Genomic DNA, 16,993 nt, shown 5'->3' with positions numbered 1-16,993 from the left:
GGAGTACTGTATTTAAACTGGATAAGAAGTCATTATCAGATCCATGATCTGCAAATATTTTCTCCTCTTCTGTAGGATGCCTTTACACCACTTGTGTCCTGTGATTCACAATAGTTTTTAACGTGGATGTAGTCCTATTTGGCCATTTTATTATTGTTGTGTTTTTGGTGTTCTATCTAAAAAACATCGTTGTCATACCCTGTGTCATGGAGCTTCTCCTCTATGTTTTCTTATGGGAGATTGACCATTTTAGGACTTTCACTGAGGTCTTGATCCATGGTTGACTCATTTCTGTAAATGTTGAAATGGAAGGTTCTGTCTTTGTACGTTTGCTTTATTTAACCATAGATACAAGCCATCGTCTCATCTCTGTGTTGTATTTCAACACTATAGATGTGTCTTTAAGCCAGCACCACACTGTTTTGATGAACATTGCTTTGTAATATGTTTTGAAACCAGGAAGTGTCAGTCATCCATGGTAGTTTTTTCTTTTTTCTTTTAAATTGATGTAATTACATATCAGGTATTATTAGTTTCAGTGGTAGAGTTCAGTGACTCATCAGTCTTATATAGCACCCAGTGCTCATTATATCATGTGCCCTCCTTAATGATTTCATCAAAAATAAAATAATATTTTATTACTCTGTTTTGTTTCTTAAATTACACGTGAGGGAAATCATATAATTGTCTTTCTCTAGTTGACTTATTTTGCTTACATTATCCTCTAGTTCCATCCATGTCATTGTAAAAGCTAAGATTCCATTCTTTTTGATGGCATATATATATATATATATATATATATATATATATATATATATATATATATATATACCACCTCTTTATTCATTCATCTGTTGGTGGGCATCTGGGCTCTTTCCAGAGTTTGACTATTGTGGACATTTCTGCTATAAACATTGAGGTGCAGGGGCCCCTTGGGTTCACTACATCTGTATTCTTGGGGTAAATCCCTAGTAGTACAATTGCAAGGCCATAGGGTAGCTCTATTTTTAACTTCTTGAGGAACGTCCACACTGTTTTCCAGAGTGCGTGCATCAGCTTACGTTTCCATCAACAATATTAGAGGGTTCTCCTTTCTCCACATCCTCACCAACATCTGTCATTTCCCGGCTTGTTCATTTTATGTGATTTCGATTCATATTTCCGTGATGCTGAGTCACGTTGAGCTTTTTTTCATGTGTCTGTTGGCCATCTGTATGTCTTCTTTGGTAAAATATCTGTTCGTACCTTCTGACCATTGGATGATCTGTTTTTTGGGTGTTGAGTTTGATAACTTCTTTACAGATTTTGGATACTAGCCCTTTATGTGATAAGACATTTATAAATATCTTCTTCCATTCCCTGAAGGAAACAGGAAGCAATGCCTGTTTCCTTCCCCAGATTAGAGAAGTTCTCAACACTAACTTGCCCCAATATACCTTCTGACACCACCCCCCACCTCTCTTTCCTCTTCTTATGGGATCCCAATTATTCTAATATTGTTTCACATTTTGTTATCACTTATGTCTTCAATTCTCCCCCTTGTGATCCAGTAGTTGTTTATTTCTCTTTTTCTCAATTTCTCTATTATCCATCATTTTGTCTTCTAGATCACTGATTCTCTCTCCTGCCTTGTGGATTCTAGCAGTTAGAGCCTCCATTTTTTATTGTATCTCATTAATAGCCTTTTTTATTTCATCCTGATTAGATTTGAGTTCTTTACTTTCTGCAGAAAGGGATTCTCTAGTGTCTTCTATGCTTTCCTCATACCTATTTAGTATTTTTATAATTATTATTCTGAACTCTAGTTCTGATGTCTTATGTCCATACTGATTAGGCCCTTGGCAGTCAGGACTGCCTCTTTTCTTTTTTGAGATAAGTGTTTCGATCTTGTCATATATAATCAGAAAGTGGTTGCTTTTCTATTTGCAAGTTGCAGCTATGCTTTTCTTAGATCTCTGGCAGAATTCACAGGAGTTCAGAATGAATTGATAGCTTCTAGCTGAATTCCTGGGATCAACATGACTAAGGTTTCCTATTGCTTCATCATCTTGGACCAGTACCAATTGTCTTCCGAATTGTTTTGGCTATTTGAGGTCCTTCTAGATTACACGATCCTTTAGGATGAATTGTTCTATTTCTGCAATAATGGCATTGAGGTTGACAGAGACTGAATCTGGAGATTGTTGCAGGTAGCATGGAATCTTGACAATAGAAGACCTTTAATCTGAGAGCACAAGAGGCTTTTATTTGCATCTTCTTTCACTTCTGTCTGCAGGGTGTTATAATTCTCTATGTGTAAGCCTTTCACCTCATTTGTTAGGTTTATTCCTAAGTATTTTATTATGCTATTGTAAATAGAATTTTCTTAATTTTCTTTCTCTTTGGTTGATTCTTCATGTAAATTGACTCAAATTATTTTTCTTAGTTGAATTTGCATCCTGCACCACCACTGAAGTCCTCCGCTGTTTCTAAAAGTGTTTGGTGAATGCTTCCACCGTCATTTGGTGGAAGTATAGAAGACATCTACATCTTCATACACAGATTATTTATTTCTTCCCTCCCATTGTGGATGCACTTTTTTCTTGTCTAATCGCTCTGCCCAGGACTTGCAGTACTATGTGGAATAGAAACCACAATGGCAGGCATCCTTGCCTTGTTACTCATCTAGGGTAACGCTTTAACCTTTATCCCCCGAGGATGGTGTTCAGTGTGGGCTTTTCAGAAACAGCCTTGACTTTGTTGAGCTCTTTCCTTCTTTCCTCGTTGGTTTCATGTTTTTATCATGTGAGGGTTTGAAATCTTGTCAGGACCTTTTTCTATATTGGGTGAGATAATCAAGTGGATTTGTCCATCTTTCTGGGAATGAGGTTTATGTATATATTGGTATATCAAACCATCCTCAGGATGTACTGTTTTTGTGTGTCTTTCTTCATTATGTTTCTAGGATTCCTGAAGATATGCATGTATGAGTTGGACTTGGACTCCATACTACTCTGTGTCCCCTTGCTCTATCACCTCACTGCCCTGATTACCATAGGTTTTACAGAGCCTGAGTATCGGGTAGTGTAAGTTCTCTGACACTGTTTTCCTTCATGACTTTTATGAGTATTGAGGGCCTTGTCTTTTAGTGTACATTTTGGAATAATCTCACTAGTTTCCACAGATAATTGCCTGCTGATGTATTTTATGGGGATTGTATTGAACCTGTCACTCAAATTGTTGATAACAGACATCTTTACAAGGCATGGTGTTGAGCTTGACACCAAAACTTAGAGAGGAAGAAATTTTAAGGTCATAGGAAAAAGGAGAAAATTATAAAGCATCACTCAGAGCTCAGGAATGGGGACAAATAGCCTCCTGTGCCTGCTGGAGGTGTCCTTGTGGAGCTGATGCAGAATCTGGCTATAGGTCCAGCTGGCTTCCTAAACCTAGTATGCACTTGCTCAGCCTCCTGAGGAAGGCACTACAGCAGGAGATGGAATTGCCTCCAGCTCTGGAGCGGGCTCTGGTTCCATAGGTACTTCTGCAGCTGCAGAAGTCCCCCATCTAGCTCAGGGGGCGGGGGGGCGGGGGTACTAGCCCTGGTTCAGTGCTTGGGTCTCCATCTTGAGATGATGCTGAGGCAGCAAGAGGAGAAGAGATCACCAACCTGCCTATCTGTCCATGTGGCTTCTCAAAAGGTACAGCCCACAGCCTTCCAGAGCAAGGCTACAGCTGCTGCTAGAATTGGTTCTCATTCTCGAGCTGCCTCTAACTCTGGCAATGAGATCAGAGTGAGGGGGAGAAGCTGTATTCGAGATGACCTTTGCTCTGAAGCTATGGCCAGATTTGTTTCACTCTGTAGGTGGTCTACATGTTGGAGCTGGAGGAGTTCTAGTGTGTGGATAGCACTGGCTTGGACTCTAGAGCCGGCTTCACAGCTGCCATAAGTCCAGAGCTATTGAATATTCTAGGGTGTTAGATGGTGAGGCAGATGCAGGATCCTGGTCTGAACACCCGTGCCCCACATTATCCCCATGTACCATGCCCGTCACTGTCTCTAGTTTTGCCATCCATAAAACAGACATGGGATACTAACTTTCCTGGATTCAAGAGCTCAATCCAGGTGAAAAATCAGGTCTAGATTATCTTTGGAGGTGGATTCAGTTCTGGCACCTGCCCTGGAGCTAGTGCCAGGTCCAACTCTGATGCTTGAGCCAACTCCAGAGATTGGGGCAGCTCCAGTCTCAGCTCTCATGCCAGTTCTGGGATCAGGCCCATCTTTTGAGCTACAGCCCACTCCAGCTCCAGCTGTGGAACTCCCCATACAAGGGGCCACACCTGCCCCAACGTACATTCCAATTGAGCACAAAGTCCGGAGGGAGGTGAGAGGGACTTGCTGATTAGGTCACTCCAATACCTCACTCACTCCACTAAGAGCTACTACTATTGACCCTTCCTGGAGGTCACAGGCCCAGCTTCCCAAATAAGGCTCAAAGAGGAACGAAGACCTTGAATGTTGTATGTCCCGGCTTCTACCTTAAAATGATTATATTGACAAAGAAATTCCACTTTCTGGAATCTGTTGCAAATAGAGAGATTTATGTACATGGGTGTTCCCTTCAGTAAGATGGAAGGGAGACCTGGGTCACGGTCCATGTTCCAGAGCCGGGGCTCCTTGGAAATACTGATGCGGAGAGAGAGTCAATGGGGGGAGGAAGAGGGAGGAGGGGCTGGTGTCCTCCCCTGAAAAAGCAGGTTCGGGAAGATCACACACCTGGCATCAGCCGTGATGCACAGTAACAGGTACACATGCTGTGCCAGAGTTTATGGGGTGATCCCAGAATGGGGATGGCTAATTGATGGTGCACCTGCCGGTGGGATAGGTGCTGATCCCTGTTCTCCAGACAGAGGTGCCATCACCCTTGTCTCCAGGGCAGCTGCGGGGTCTCCCCTTCCTCAGGCCCCTGAGGGCCACCCGGGCCAGGCATTCACCTTCTGCAGGAGAGGACAGATGGGGCATTTCTGTGCCCAAGAATATGAACCCTGACCCAGCTAGGAGAGCTCTCCTGGGACTCCTCTCCCAGCCAGGAGGCCGGGGCCACCGAGCAGGTGACAGAGCCAGAGGGGCTGGGCCTTGGAGGGAACATGTGCCTTAACCAGGCTGCTCCGGGTGGTGAGAGAGCACAGTTCCTGCTTTTCGGGGAGCAGTGATGTGTGTGGAGGAAGGAGGCGAGTGGAGCCTTCAGGGCCTCACCACAGTCTCTCCCTTGGTCCTGAAAGCCACAGATGAGGAGCTCTGAGGGGCGAGACGAGGCTCCAGGAGGATTCCCATCCAGGGAAAGGGGAGGCCGCTGACCCCTGGAGGGCACTGAAGCAGCCAGCCCCCTGGGCTCCAGGCCATGGCACAGCGTCACCTCCGGCTCTTCCTTTGCCCACCTTCCACGATCGTGTGTGTACAGTGAGTGGTCCACTCCCCGCTGGGGCACTTCCAGGTTCGGACTGGAGTCCTTCCAGTGCCTGATAGGGGGTCACATGCCAGTGGCCCAGAGAGCAGAGGATGACCCTCTTCCTCAGGAGCTGTGGAAGGAGCCACCGTCCTGGAGCAGGACCAGGTCGAGTGAGCCTTCCCTGCCTGCCCAGCACCCACTGGCCCTGAGCTGGAGGATGGCCTGTGCTCCTGGGCTGAGGGCGTGGCTGGCCAACGAGGAGGGGAAGTCCGGCGGCAGGATTGTCTTGGAGCAACAGGAGAGCGTGACCCCTGTGAGCGAGCGGGACCCACATCTGGTCTCCTTCTCAGAGCCCACCCAAGACCTGGAGTCGGGGCGCCCATGGGCTCAGCTGGCAGCAGGGTCTGTGCTGACCAGGGGGCCATGACCCCAGGAGAGTCCAGGCTGCCCTCTCCCCACACCTGCCTGGCCTCACCTCTCCTCACCCTGGAACCCCAGACTCGGAACCTGGCCCCACAGGGCTGCAGGGCTCCTGCTTGTGATGCTTGTGCATCCCCTGGAGCAGCTGGATTGGCTGGGCTGGAGAGAGCCCTGGCTGCAGACAAGGTCGGGGTGGGGAGGGCTGGTCCAGGCCAATGAGGCACGCAGGGTCCCCGGAGCAGGGCTGTTCTCCAGTCCTTTCTAGCCTCACACCCATGAGGTTCGCCTGGGAAGGAGAGCCCCCAGGTCCTCAGGGACAGCCTCCCACCGCATCCCATGTGAGGACATGACCCCAGGCTCCCCAGGCAGGCAGAGCAGCACACCTGCACACACACACACACACACACACACACACACACACATACACACACACACATCACTTTGGGTGCCCAGCTGAGGAGTCAGGAGGGGTACACGTCCTGGGAGGGGAGAATGACAAGGGGGAGAAGGAAGAGGAGGGGCAGGGGCATAGGGACTCCTGACAATAACTCAGATCCACAGCAGGGGAGGAGGGGTATCTTCCAGGTGAGTGTCCAGGGGCCCCGAAGTGCCCAGGGAGGTTGCCAGGGCACTGGGAGGGGACAGGGTCTGGGGTCCGCTGTCCACCACCCTGGGCACCTGGAAGTGGGAAGAGACACCCCTCTAGTGGGGAGGGGGTTACAGCCCAGGAGACCTCCGCTGAAGCCCGAGTAATTGGGCTGCCTAGGTGGGGGTTAATGGGGTCCCAGAGGCTCTGTGACAGCAGGGACAGGACAGATCCATAGTTCCTACCCCTGATGGCATCCCTAGATGAAGAAGCCTGAACCCCACTGTGTAGATGGGGAGCCTGAGGGGCCCTGAGAGGCACAGGGTCTGTCCGGGGTCACAGCCCTCGGCAGGAGGAGAAGTCAGGTCTGACCTCAGCTGTGTGTCCTCCACGCAGGAACACGGGCTGCACCCAGGCCTTCCTGGGGGATGGGAGGGGCTGTGTTGGTGTATCTGTATGGACGGGGTAGGAGGTAGACGGTGAGCACGGAACCCCTCGGGGAGGGGTCCTTGGGGGCTCTTGTGTGAGGAGGAAGTCGGATGTGGGGACCCCATGATGTGGTGACCTCACTTCCCCGACGACACAACCCCTCGGAATTTGGAACCCGGATAACCAGGCACCCACATTCGGACACAGCCCCCCACCCGCTCAGTTGGTTGGAGATCCTCAAACCAACAGCATGTTTTCCTGCTGCTTCAACACATCTGGATGTTGCAGGAGGAGGACAGCGCACCCTGCCAGCAGTGTCCCTCATGGGGGTGTCCCATCAGGGCTCCCCGGTGCCTCTGGCCATTTGGCAGGAAGGTTCAAAAGGACCCCAGAGCCATCCCACCCAACCCCACACCACTCTGATCCAACCAGTGCAGGGCTGGGTCTCCTCCCTAGGGCGCATGTGGGAGGGGGGAAAGGGACATGTGGGGTGGGCCCTCCCTGAGCAGGTGCAGGCTGATGAGGGGTCAGAACCTGGTGAGCGGGTGCTGTTCACTCCCCAGGTCAAGGCTCCCTGGTGGGATGGGGTGGGGGGGCCGTGCCTTTCTGCCCAGGGCTGACCCCGGCCCTGCAGGGATGGGTCGCTGCATCCCGGGTGCAGGGCTGTGCACACTCAGGTCTGTGTGTGATCTGGGAGCACAGGGGGAGTGGACAGGAGCACAGGGAGGAGGGCCGGGCGGGGCTGTGAGGTCTCTGGGCGGCTGCCCGTCCCCCTCTTTGCAGAGCACCGCAGAGGCTGGAAGTGAGAGGCGGGGGACACCAGGTCCCACCTCCCTCCAGTGGTACAGTTGTGCCCCACTGCCCAGCAGAGCCAGCGTGGACGTGGGGACGGAGTCTCCACAGAGCAATCTCCAGGAGCAGGTACCCGGGACTGCCTGGGAAGGCCCCTGACCCCGCCCAGGCCACGGTCCCTGTTCCTCCTACATTGGACTCTAATCCTGGAGGGGGAGTTCAGGGAGGTAGAGCCCGAGGGTGAGAAGCTGAGGTGAGTGTCTGTGTGTGTCTGGGCAAGGGTGGGTGTTGGGCCCCACAGAGAGGAGCCCCAGAGGCTGGAGTGGGGCCAGGAGCCAAGACTAGGCTCAGAGCACCCAGCTGGGGGACAGTCATCAGGGAGATGCCCTGGGGGGGTTCCTTCCTGGCTGTGGCCCCTCTGGGAGGATCTCAGCTGGGTCTGTCCCTACAGGGGCTCACAGAGAGGCAGGCATGTGGAGGGTCTCTCTCCTCTCACACGGGGTCCCCATCTGACCCCTGAGAGCCCCTCTCATGATGCCTCTCACAGAGATGGAGCAGCCAGGAGCAGGGGTGGGAGCTCACACCCCTGCAGAGCCCAAGGATGGTCCCCTTGTAGCTGGAGGGCCCCCTGCAGAGGCTGCTCCTGCATCAGCAGGTCTAGGAGGAGAGGGGGTGTCCGCAGAGACTCCTGCAGGGGCCCTAGAGTCAGCAGGTGACCTAACAGGGGTTCAGGACAAGCAGCCACACGAGGAAGAGGAGCTGGATCCCAACCAAGGGGAGGTGGCACCTGCTCCTGCCCCAGGCCCTGCTCCAGCTCCTGACCCTGACCCTGACCCTGTTCCAGGTCCGGACCCTAACCCTGACCCTGACTCTGACCCAAATCCTGACCCTGACCCTGTTCCTGCTCCTGTTTCGGCCCCTGCTCCTGACACTGATTTTCCTCCTGCTTCTGCTTCTGCTACTGATCTTGCTTCTGAGACTGACCCTGACCCTGCTGCTGCTCCCGTCCCCACCCCTGCTCCTGCTCCTTCTCCTGAGACTGACCCTGCTCCTGATCAGGACCTCTCCCCTGCCCCGTCTCCTGACCCTGCTGCTGCCCCTGCCTCAGCCACTACCAGTGTTCCTGCCCTTAGCCACCCCTTGCTCCAACCCCTGCTCCTGCCCTTGCTCCTGTCCCTGCTCCTGCCCCAGCCACTGTCAATGATCCTGCCCCGGGTCCTAACCCTCCTCCTGACCCTGTCACTGCTCCTGACAGGGCCCCTGGCCCTCCTCCTGTTCCTGTAGGGCTCCCAGATACATACCTTGAGCCCACAACCCTTCGGAGAGACCTCCTTGTACAATCACCCTTAGGTCCATCACCTGACCCCGACCCCCCGCCCGCATGCATCATCTCTTCCTCCTATATTCTTTCTTTCTGGTATCTATTCACTGTCTTTCTATTTTTACACATTCTGTGAGGCATATATTATTTCTTTTAAATAAATTTAGTTGCTTCCCTTGAACAAATCATGAGCATTAAGTGTGTTCCCAACATTGTGCCACTGGATCCCAGATCATTGCTGCAGAACATCTCAGTCCCCAAAGGACACCCTGACCCAGAAGTCCTCCCTGCCCATTTTTCACCCAGCCCAGCCCCTGGAAACCTCTAAGCTGCTCTTTCTCTCTCTCTTTGTCCCTTCACGGGTTCTGGATGTTTCCTGAAGTGGAATCATCCAGTCGGTACCTTTGTGTCCACCCACAGATTTTCAAATGGGACCCCGTATGTGTGAGTGTTTATGTGACACAGAATTCCCCTTATTCAATATTAAAATCCCTGGCAGATGAAAGAGGAGATCATAACAGAGGCCCCTTGAGTAAATATGGGCACACTCTAGTGGTCCAAACCCTGATCCTTCTGGGACCAGACCCCAGGCAGGAGCCCAGACAGTGGGTTCCTCCTGTGGCCAACACAGAAACAGGGGAAATGCAGAAAGCTGGAAGACACCCCTCGGAGGGCAGAAGCACTGTCACAACCCAAGGCCAGAGAAAGGTTTCACAAGCCTCTGGTGCAAACACTGCTCCACGTCCATGGGGTCCACAGGAACAGAGACCAACACACGGACGTGCAAGGGGAGGGGAGGACGTGGGGAGTATGTGTCAGAGACGGGAGCTCCCGGGGAGGGACTCTGGCAAAGGAAACCCTATGGGGCTAGCGCTGGTCACCCTCAGATCTGCAGATGTCTGGTGTGAGGACCAGCAGCCCTGGTGAGGACGTGAGGAAGCAGAGAATCTGAGTGGGGTCACCAAGGTTCTGGGATAACCCGCCCAGCAGGGACCCTCCTGCCCCTCAGCCCCACTCCTGACCTCGTGCTTGATGGCGAATGTAGGATGGGAGGTGCGGCCCTTGTACAGGGAGTTCCACGGTGGGGGCCGGAGCAGGATCCAGCTCAAAAGGTGGCTCTGACCAGAGAACTGGCAAGAGAGCTGAGACTGGAGCTACCTCAATCTCTGGGTTGGCGCAAGCATCATGTAGGACCAGGCTCCAGCTGCCGGGCAGGTGCCAGAGCTGAACCCACCTCCAGAGTTGATCTAGACCTGGGTCTGCACTTGGATATAACTCTTGAACCCAGGAACAGCCTCCTTCCCAGCCTGTTTTATGGAGGCAAAACTAGGGAGTGCGACAGGCAAGGCTACATGGGGACAATACCTAACAGGGGTGTTCAGACCAAGGATCCCGCATCCCCTACACCACAGACCCTGCCTGGTTCAGTCCTGAGCTCCCGTTAGGGACATCTGTGTGTCCCACCACCCCAGCAGCTGCTCCCACCTGAGCTGAGACACTTGCCAGGCACCCTATGCCCCTCTGACCTCTGGTCGGGGCAGGCCCACGGGGGTGGGGACAGTGCTTCCTCACTGCTCTGCCCACAGCCTCAGAACAGTGCCTGGAAGGTAATAGCACCTCACATGTTATACTCATGTGACCCCCCAGCAGCCCAGGGATGCAGGGGGGTGGGGAGGGTGTCCCCAGGTGGGAGATCTGGGCATATTCTCCTGTTCATCCATCCACACCTGTGCCCGCACCAGCACCCATGTCTGTCCCTGGGAGAAGAGGTGCACCCCAGACCCCCTCCCTGCCCTCAGGGCTACAGCCTGACCTACGGGTCAGCATCTCACCCACAGTCAGCAAGCGGGGGAGAGAGAGCTAGAGCATCTCCAGCACCAGACCTTGCATGAGCTGTGGAGCGGAGCCAGCTCGGGCAGGAGCTACGATCTAGAACCATCTGACACCCAGAACTTGCACCAGAGCTAGACTCGTACCATCTGTGGAGCCAGCTCTAGAGCCTGAGCCTGTGCCATCCACACGCGAGAGCCCCTCTGGCTCAAGCACATGGACCAGCTACATGGTTACAAAAACCTCTGACCAGAGCCTCAGAGCGAAGGCCGCCTCCACCCCCACTTCTCCCTCCCATGCTGCCCCAGTACCAGAGTTAGGGGCAGCCTGAGAACGAGAAGTAATTCTAGCACCAGCTCTAGCCCTGCTCTGGAGGCTGTGGGCTTTTCTTTGAGAAGCCACATGGACATGCAATTAAGTTGGTGATGTTCTCTCCTCTTGCTGCCTCAGCACCACCTCCAGATGGAGACCAGGCCACTGTACCAGCGCTGGTGAACCCCGCCCCCCCAGCCCGATGCAGCTGCAGAAGCAGCTACGGAACCAGAGCCCGCTCCAGAGCTAGAGGCGCTTCCATCTCCTGCCCTAGCGCCTTCCTCAGGAGCTCCAGAGCCTGAGCCAAGTGTGCACCAGGGTTAGGAGGCCAGCTGCACCTACAGCCAGCGTCTGCCTCAGTCCCACAGGGAGACCTGGTGCAGGCACGGGAGCGCTTGCCACCCGGTGAGCTACAGCAGGTTCTTGTACCAGCAGCAGAGCGAGTGCACCTCCACCTACAAAGCCAGAGCCGCTGTGAGCACCTGCTCTTGGCACCAACTAAGGACTCATGTCCACCCTGGCACCTGCCGTAGAGCTAGAGGTGGGCAGGCTACGGATACAGGGCCTCCAGTGGACACTTGGGCCAGCTCCAGAGCAACAGCCATCTCTCCACTGGTTCCTGCACCAAATCTGGCATCAATGTCAGAGTAAGAGTTAGCTGAGGACTAGTCATTTCTAGAAGCAGCTTGTGCACGACTACCTGTTACAAAACCAGCCCCAGACCCAGACCCAGCCCCAGCCCCAGTCCCAGCCCCAGTCCCAGCCCTAGCCCCAGCTCCAGCTCCAGCTCCACCCCCAGCCCCAGCCCCAGCTCCACCCCCAGCCCCAACCTCAGCCCCAGTCCAGGCCCCAGCTCCAGCCCCAGCCCCAGCCCCAGCCCTAATCCCAGCTCCAGCTCCAGCTCAGGCACAGGTCCTGAGCCGGGTCCACGGCCAGAGCCAGGGGCATCCCCAGCATCAGCCGCAGCTCCAGCTCCAATGCTAGACCCATCCTCGCCCAATGCCACGCATCACCTCTCTGGAGAGGGAGCAATGGTTTTTCTTCTACATGTTTCATGATTTCTCTATTTAATCATAAACATTTAGATTCAATAGAAATTAACCTTTCATCCCATCAAGCCGTACCATGGAGGCATTAACTCCGTCCTGTACTCTGCTCCCCTGTCACCGCCAGCTGGTCCCTGTCGTCTCCATCACCCCAACGGGACCCTGTACCCACGAAGCAGTCATCCCCAATCTCCTTCCTTACCCCCTGACAAAGACTACTCTGCTCCCAGTTCCGTGCACTTCCCTCACCAGGCCCGCAGCCCCCTCCTCAGCACCACTCTGCCTCACCTCCCTCGGAACTGAAGATCCAGACAATGTCAATGTGCTCTATGCCATGAACTCTACGACCAGAGTCACTATGTCCTGAGAAGCCAATCTTCACCGAAGGGGTGGACAAACCCTGGAGCCAACTCTCCCCTCCCCACCTGAAGCAGAAGGGACCTGAGAGTGCATACAGGAATTTGTAATTGGTCCCCAGAGCTAGCCAGTTCCAGGGCCACCCTCCCCACGGTCTGGCTGGCTGGCTGGGTAGCTAAACCCCTACAGACAGGAGTGACATAGACCAGCCAGGCACCTTTACCTCACCTGCCGGGTCAGATCACCCCCAGGAATAGCATCAGGCTGGGCCCGTCCAGCTGCTGGGCATGATGCCTCACTCCCAACTGGCTGACCTGGCCTTCCGTGGTCCACACAGCCTCAGGTGACCGCTGATTGGGGATCTAAGGAGTTGCTGTCCTTCCCCGAGAGCACTGCCCGTGGGCACAGAGCCCTGCCAGCTCACTCACTGCCCACTCCACTCTTCCCTCAACCTTCCTGCTTATGGGTCCCCGGTCTGTGCCTGTGGGAGCCCCAGAGCACCCACAGCCCCAGCTGGCCTGACCACTGCAGAATTCAACCTTCCCTGCATCCTCCAGGCCCTCACACAGCATCCAGGGCCTGGGCCAGGGACAAGGCCAGCTCCCACTCACAAGGCCTGGAGTAGCCCACGTGGGACCCAGACCTCAGCACTGGGGACACTGCCACTCCATGACCTCCCCTAACTCCAACGTGGAGGAGATCGGCATGAGCTGTGACCCAGAGGTCCCAGATGGCCAGGAAAAGTGGCTGACTGTCCAATTCCTTCTCCCTGACAGCCCTTCCGAGTACCAGGGATCCCCCCTCACCTGCACAGAAGGGGCCAGGAAATCCCAGCTCCTAAATGGAGCTTCTAGAACCCCTGGAACTGGACCCCAGCCTGGAGTGCCCTGCAGGATCCAGAGAATATACTGATCATACCGATCCCCCACCCCAGTGTCTGCCTCCTCATCATCTCTGATGATTTTTGGCACAACCGCGCCAACACAGCTCCTCCTCCTCTTGAGCCACCACCATGTCCCTGGTGGCCACATGCACCCTGCAAACACTCTGTCCCAGGAGTCTGCAACCACAGCTCCTCTTTGCAGCTCTCCATCCAGCACAGAGGCAACATTGCATTGTTCATGTGACTCCAGTTGGAAACAATGGTAACCTGTACCCCATGGGTGAGGAGTCCCCGTGGGGCCTTCCCCTCTCAGTACAGGACTCTTCTGAAAGGCTTCCTGTGAAGGACCTAATAGGACCTCCTGGCAGCATGCCCATCCCCAGGCAGAGGGAGGCCTTAGCACCCTGCTCTGCACAGGAGGAGAGTGCGGCAGGACTCACCTACAGCTAGAACTGGCTCTGAAACAGATTGCAGACTTACAGACAGAGCCGGGTTGGGAGGAGGAGTCAGCTGCACCATGGCTCTAGCTTGAGCCCCAAGCTTACAGCCCTTGCCCATGTTCCAGCAGTTGTCCCACCAGCTCCAGCAGACAGGTGTCCTGGGACAAGCTCCAGGGGAGATAAAGCTCCAGCAGCTGCTCTCACACAAACTGGACAGGAAAACCTCGTACCACATCAAACACGATTGCTAGAAAGAGAGGCATTTTTATCACCGACTCCTGTGAAAGCTCCAGAGATACTTCTCTAGCTTGAGATCTAGAGCTAGAGCCAGCTCAGGTCAGAGTCAGGTCCAGAACTACCTGTGGCACCAGATCCCAGCTGGAGCCTGGCAAGTTCCAGAGCCAACACCAGCTGCACATGATGCTCTAGATCCTACACACAAGTCAGCAGTAGGTCAAGAGCCTCCACCACCAGCATCTCCAGACCTACAGATGCTCCGTCACCAATTCCAGCGTCAGTGCTGCTGCAGCTCTAGAGCTACCACCAGCTCCTTCACCATCGCCAGAGCTAGAGCAGGTGCAAGACCCAGAGCTAGACCCAGCTCCAAATCCAGGTGCAGCATCACCTCCTGACACACAGGCAGATCTGGCACCCACTGCAGACCTAGAGCAACTGGGCTCTGAACTGCAAGACCAAGTCTGGCACCAGCTCCAGAGCTGGAGCGAGCTCTAGCCTCACCTCCAGGACCAGTGGAGGAGATACAACCAGGGCCAATTCAGATACCAGAGTCTTCCTGTCCGCTCCGGGGAAGGCACTTTTTCTTTTCTTTTGGCTTTTTTTTTTTTTCTTTTCGTGATTACATGTGTGTTATATTTCAAAATTAATATAAAAGAAACTTTATCTTTTTAAACATTTCAAAATATTCAATTCACTGATATTACCTACATTTCCCATGCCTTGCAGCATCGCCACTATCCAGTTACAGAACATGTCATCGCCCCAGAGAGATACCTCCCACCCACTAAGCAGTCAGGCACTGGCCATTGCCCACTGCCCCTGCTCCCTGGCGACCACTAATCTGGCACCTACCCTCTATGAATTTTCCTATGCGGAGGGTCATACAGTATGTGGTATTTTGCCTCTAGTCTCTGCCACTGGGTATCCTGTTTTCCAAGTTCACCCACATGATACTGGGTATAAGCACATCATTCCCGTCATGGCTGAACGAATTCCATTGTGTGAATGTGCCACGTTGTGTTTATCCGTTCACCTGTGGATGGATGTGGGCGCCGTTTGCATTATTCAGAGATTGTGATGAGTGCTGCTATGACTGCCTCTGTGCAGGCTTTTGTTAGGGTGCCTGTATTCAATTCTCTTGGTTAGATAATGAGTGGAATGGGGTCCAATGATGACATTACAGTTAATGTCTGAAGGATATGCCACACCTTAACCATTTCCCATCTCCCCCAGCAATGTGTGAGGGCTCCTATATCCCCAAATCCTCTCCAACACTTGTTATTTCTGCTTATTCAGTATAACCCCCTCCTGGGCATCAAAAGCTATGTCATTGTGGTGTTGGCTGCATTTCCCCACTACCTAGTGATGATCATCTTCCCATGTGCTTACTGGACTGTCTAACTACCTTCTTGGGAGAAATGTCTAGTATTTTCGAGGTGGTTTGTGTTCTTAAGTTGTAGAAGATCTTTCTATATTCTAGATGCAAGGCCCTTATCGGATTGAGGCCTTGCAAATAGTTCCTACCACTCTTTGGGGTTCTTTACATTCTCCTTTGATTTATTAGGGACACGATTGCCAAATCCAAGATTTGCCCCTAAGTGTTCTTAGTTGACTTCTGAGTTGATTTCTGAAGTGTTAAGAGTTTTCACTCTTTTTTTTTTATTCGAGAGAGAGAGAGAGAGAGAGAGAGAGAGGCAGAGACACAGGCAGAGGGAGAAGCAGGCTCCATGCAGGGAGCCCAATGTGGGACTGGATCCTGGGTCTCCAGGATCACGCCCTAGGCCAAAGGCGGCACTAAACCGCTGAGCCACCCTGGCTGCCCAGTTTTCACTCTTAAAGTTAGTTCTTTGATCCTTTTGGAGTGAATTGTTTTATATGGTGTAAGACAGTGCTCTGACTTTACTCTTTTGTATGTGGATATCTGGTTTCCCAGCACCATTTGTTTGGGACCCTGTTTTTGTCTCAATGAAGGATCTTGGTATTCATGTTGGGAAACACCTGACTGTATATGTACCTATTCCCTGATTCTCACTGGTATTCCACTGACCCACAAGTGTTGGTCTTCTCTGCTCATATCTTGTGGAACATGTTTAATCTCCTATAGAGATTTTTTGACTCAGTATTTTTTGCATATAAAACCATGTCACATATATAAACACACTTTTCCTTCTTCATTTCCATTTAGGAGCTTTTAGTAATTCATCTTGTATAATTACTCTGAATAAATTCCATGACAATATTGAAATGAGGTTGTGGAAGTGGACATGCTTGACTTATTCCAGAGCTTAAGGAGAAAACTTTCAGTCTTTCACACTGAGAATGATATACATATGAGTTTTTTCATCACTAATCTCTATCCTACTTTTTAAAAGATTATTTATTTATTTGAGACAGAGAGTGCCCACTTGTGTAGGGGGAGGTACAGATGGAGAGAATCTCCAAGCTGACTCCCCTCTGAGGGCAGAGCCCAATGGGGCCTTGATATCAACACCCATGAGATCATAACCTGAGCCCACACTGAGAATCAGATGCTCAGTCTCCTGAGTCCCCAGGCATCCCTCCTTTATTGTATTTGAATCTTCTATTTCTACTTTCTTGACAGCACCTATCGTGAAGTTGTTTGGATTTTGTCAAAGCTTATCCTACATCAATTGATCCTGTTTCTTACTAATGTAGCCTAGAACACTGATTAGCTATGTGGAACAGCCTTTGCATTCCCGGCCTAAATCACACTTGGTCATGATGTAGAGTCCTGTCAATGTGCTGCTTGATTCTGTTTGCTAGAATCCTGTTGGGGATTTTTGCATCCCTCTTCATAATAGATTTTGGGCTACCATTGTCCTTACTTGTAAGGTCCTTGTCAGTCTTTGGAATCAGGATGATGCTGGCATTCTAGGGTGACCTGGAATAT

The 16,993-nt window shown here is 52.3% G+C and overlaps 1 protein-coding gene across 1 annotated transcript in view; it reads left to right on the top strand.

The window, feature by feature from the left end:
* The window catches only part of RPL7A (ribosomal protein L7a), a 199,057-nt gene that overhangs the window by 132,984 nt on the left and 49,080 nt on the right, over positions 1-16,993 (top strand). The gene's annotated exons all lie outside the window — the stretch shown is intronic.

This window comes from Canis aureus, chromosome 16, assembly GCF_053574225.1.
Source record: "Canis aureus isolate CA01 chromosome 16, VMU_Caureus_v.1.0, whole genome shotgun sequence".
In the NCBI taxonomy this organism is placed as follows: Eukaryota; Metazoa; Chordata; class Mammalia; order Carnivora; family Canidae; genus Canis; species Canis aureus.
Note: the sequence above shows the minus strand (reverse complement) of the source record. Positions and strands in the feature narration are given on the sequence as shown.